A 4,139-nucleotide genomic window follows, 5' to 3' on the forward strand; every position below is an offset into this window, starting at 1 on the left:
GAATCAGAGGCTGCCACGTGGCAGGCCCGGAGGGCACCACGTGGCCTAAGGTGACGTCAGCAAGGTATGTGCGCATGTTCAAAATTTTTGGTTGAAGCGTGGTTTGAACCCACGACCTCCTACGGGAGACTCCCACGCCTTACTGTTAGGCCACAGTAGCAACTTTTGTCATATGGGCGAAAAAAAAAGTTATATAAATTTTAAATTGATTTATGGGCGGGAAAGGAAAGGGGCCATCCCCTAAGGGCCATCCCCCATGCCATACGACCCACTGCCCAAAACCATGGGCCGATCCACCGGGCACGAAATCCAATGCAAACCTCTAGCAGAGATTTTTGGTCACATGCGCAAAGTTAGCCGGCCGTTATGGCGGATTTAGCGGAGCTATTGGCGGTCGCTCCATATTTGGCGGGCCTATCTGGCCGTAATTAAAGTTAACTGGAGTTTTTTAAGGCCAAGTTGGTAGTTGGGAGTAAATGGCCATAACTTTGGCTAGGAAAGTCGGTTTTGGACGATTTATTTTTTTTATTTTAGGTATTTTGGACCTTCTGAAGCCATTGGCATAGGTTTCACAGCCATCTGAGGTCATTTTCAGGGGTTTTAGCTTCATGGAAGTTCCATGAGCCACTCGGGCCAAATCAGTTTGGGAGCTGCATTGGTAATTGTGCAGCCAGTGAATGTGGAACGAAGGTCATTCCTGAAGTTTTCCAGCCTTCTGAATCCATTTCTGCAGCTCGTTTTTCCTTTTGAGGCATCCTTCTCACTGTTTAGCTTCAGGGAAGATTTTAGGGCCACAGGGCCATTTCAGTGCTTGAGCTGTTTGAGGGCTATGTTCATCCGTTTTTGGTGATTCAAAAGCCTATGTCTACTATTTTCGACCTTCTGAGTCTAATGGCAGAGGTTTCAGATCCAATTGATATCATCTTCACCTCAAAATTCTCCATGCAAGTTTAAAGGGCCACCAGGGCCAATTGGGGAAAGTACTATATAAGGTACAAAATTCACTGTTTAGTGTTTGGGAAAGAGCATGTTTGGCTAATTCCTATCTTCTGATTATGTATTTACATTCAGATTTGTCCTTTGAGACACCCATATTCTTGTATTAGCCTTTGTAGCAATTTTAATACAAGAGGACAAGCCTAGTTGGAGAGGTTTGGTCCAGCAGATGTAGCCCAGAGGGGGGGTGAACTGCTTTATCATTTTGATGTCTTTATTTGCTGAAGATGATATGCTAAACAAAACTAATATAAAGTATTAAACAGCAAATAAATATAACTTGCATACACACATAATCACCTGTTCAGCTGCAGAAAGTTACTTGTCTTATTCCGCAAGACCTTAAACTTCAAGTATGTGTATGTCAAAGACTTCTAAGTGTTTACTTTGTTATTTCTTTAGGCAGAGCCTGTAGAGGGCCAGGTAGCCTCTGGAACTCATCCTCTTTTTAGAGGTTACATGTCCGGTGAATGCCCCTACAGTCTATCTCTGTATAATAAATAAGAAGTTTATACATTTTTAGAGGTCATTTTGAGTGTCTAGCTCACAGTTGAAATTATTGGAAATGGATACCTTGCACCCTTAAACAAGTACGTTCCATTTTCTGATCAACGAGCCTAGCGATAGTGAAACTCGTTCTTGTCTGCTATGGACAAGTTTGTCGCTATTAGGTTTTAACGAGTTTAACGACAAAGATAACTCGGTCCTTTTCAATTTTAGAGAGTCTGAAAAGGGACATAAAGGAAACTCCAAAAATCCTTTTTCGTCATCTAATCCCTTAAGTCCGAAAAAAGTATAAAACAATACATAAGGGATGAATTTTCGATACTTTTAACGAGCCGAACAAAACAAGCGCTCGATCTTTTTGTGTAATAATCCCTCAGTTCCAAAAAGATTAAAATCTAGAGGAGGGATAGCACTTCCGGTCACTTTAACGAGCTGGAGAGGCCAATGGCTCGACAATCTTTTCATATTTTACGAGTCAGTTGAAAAGAGCTTAAAGGAGACTCGTTTTTTGAGGAACGTGTGATAAATTCGGGTAGCAGCTGATTCTAGGTACGGTTTGGAATTTCCCAATCACGGCAGTGTTATAAGGATGGCTAATAGAAACACTCTTCGCAGCTGTTCCTCAAAAGGGGTAAACAATCAAGTGGAGGTGAATGATCGGCCAATACAAAGTGGAGGTGATGATGAGAACACAACCAAGGCTTTAAAGGCTGAAGTACTACATTAACGATGGTTATTTACCGGGAATTAGTTCATTTTTTAATGAGCTTAAACGCGGGGAAAAACATTTTCTCATGACTTATGTTTATTTTTTAACGAGCTTGAACTATGTGCTAAAACTGCTCGATTAACGGTCATTTCTTGACTTTACAATTAATGTTCTTTCAAAGGTTGTACTGCATGCTCAATTTCTTCAGTAAACTGGTTAGAAACGAACAATATATGTTTGAAAAATGAGTTAGGACACTAATATTTTACTTGAATTACGTAAAAGTAATTTAAAAGTTCTTTTACCTCTCATTTTACCATTTCATTTGAACTTTGGTTTGTTGGAGCTTTGGAGGTGCTTTCCCCCTTTGATTTTTTACCAGCTGATTCCGGGAGATTCTGTGGACGATTTTCGGCGCCGTCTGGACCAGGTAGGAGCTAAACCTGAGCTCTTTTATTTCATCCTTTCCACTTTGCATTCTGAGCCTGATTTCTAGTTTTTCTGAGCCTCTGGGGTTTGAAAAACTCGCCCTGGCTCCATCGCACCCTTTATGCATCGAAAGGTGCATTATATGTTAGCCTGTCCATTGGTCAATTGACATGCAACGCACCCAGAATACTACTGTAGGTGCGATGAGCGCAAGGAAGGAAATTTATGCACAGTTTTCAATGGAAATTTTTTCTTGTTTCTCACCAAATCAGGATCTAACTCTTCTCTTGTTTGTTTTCAGAGATTTATTGGAGTAAGATGACTATTACATGGCGAGAACGTGAGCATGAAGAAGACGACATGCTTGCTTTACATGATCCGGCTACAGTAAATGCACTGCGGAACTGTGGCCTGTTGAAGTTTTTCCGCATCTCTAGCATGAGACAACAAATCAACTTGCTGCAATATTTGCTTGATGCTTGGGATCCTACCAGCCAGGTGTTCCAGATTAGGGGAAAATCCATCCCCTTGACTGTAGTGGACATCTATTTTTTGACTGGCTTATCGAGGCGGGGTGCCCCATCTCTTTATCAGGTTCGGCCCGTGGAGGTGAATCTGTGAGAGATTATGTTCGCAGGTATTGCAGAGAGGGATCTCAGCCGAGTAAAGATGGCGAGATCATCATCCAAGATGTCACTGACAGGTCTTTGAGGACCATTCTGTTCACTTTTGGTAGGATGGCTGGTGGTGCGGCTCTTCATGTGGCCAACTGGTCTTATATGCAGTACGCCTTGGAATGTCTCGAACTGAAGGTGTTCAACTGGTGTTCAACGCAGTACTCCTTGTGATGAAAGAACAGTTGACCAAGGTGAAAAGCGGGAGATTGAAGAACTTTGGATACAGTTCTATTTTGACGGCCTTCGCCTTGGAAAAGATACCACTGATGCAGCCGCAGTATATTGCCCTTGGTTTACCTCCCCCGATTGAACCACGTATGCAGAGATGGGTCGACCATATGTCTAGGCATGCTAGTCAGTCTCAGATTTCCTTTTCTGATACCTTCTTCGGGTGTTTTGATCGTCAGGAGATGTTTTATTCCGAGTATCCATATGCTGGTATGGACTTTTGGGGTGGCCCAAATTTGGTACTGCCAGCTGGCGAACAGTGGGGTGCCATTGGTAAATTCTTGACCATATTTTTGTTTATCGTTTTTCTTTTATAATGTCCTCGTGCTTTACTCTATCAAGACTAATCAAAACTCATGTGCTCATGCAGATGTTGGTCCCGTTCGGCCAGTAGTATGCTTGAGAGTGCCAGTTGCCGCCCCAGCAGGGGAGGCTGTGGGAAGGGCTATCCTTCGCGACCTTGATGTGGCCGAGACTCTTTCAGCATTACAGGATCAGGTCAAGGGCCTCACTCTCGGTATTCCAGATGTGAGGACTGACGAGCTGCCTTTGAGGTTGCATCGACATACTACCGGCGTGCCAAGTCGATGGAC

Source organism: Pinus tabuliformis, chromosome 2_2, assembly GCF_031772625.1.
Source record: "Pinus tabuliformis cultivar Carrire ecotype Pingquan chromosome 2_2, CPIR1, whole genome shotgun sequence".
Taxonomy (NCBI): domain Eukaryota; kingdom Viridiplantae; phylum Streptophyta; class Pinopsida; order Pinales; family Pinaceae; genus Pinus; species Pinus tabuliformis.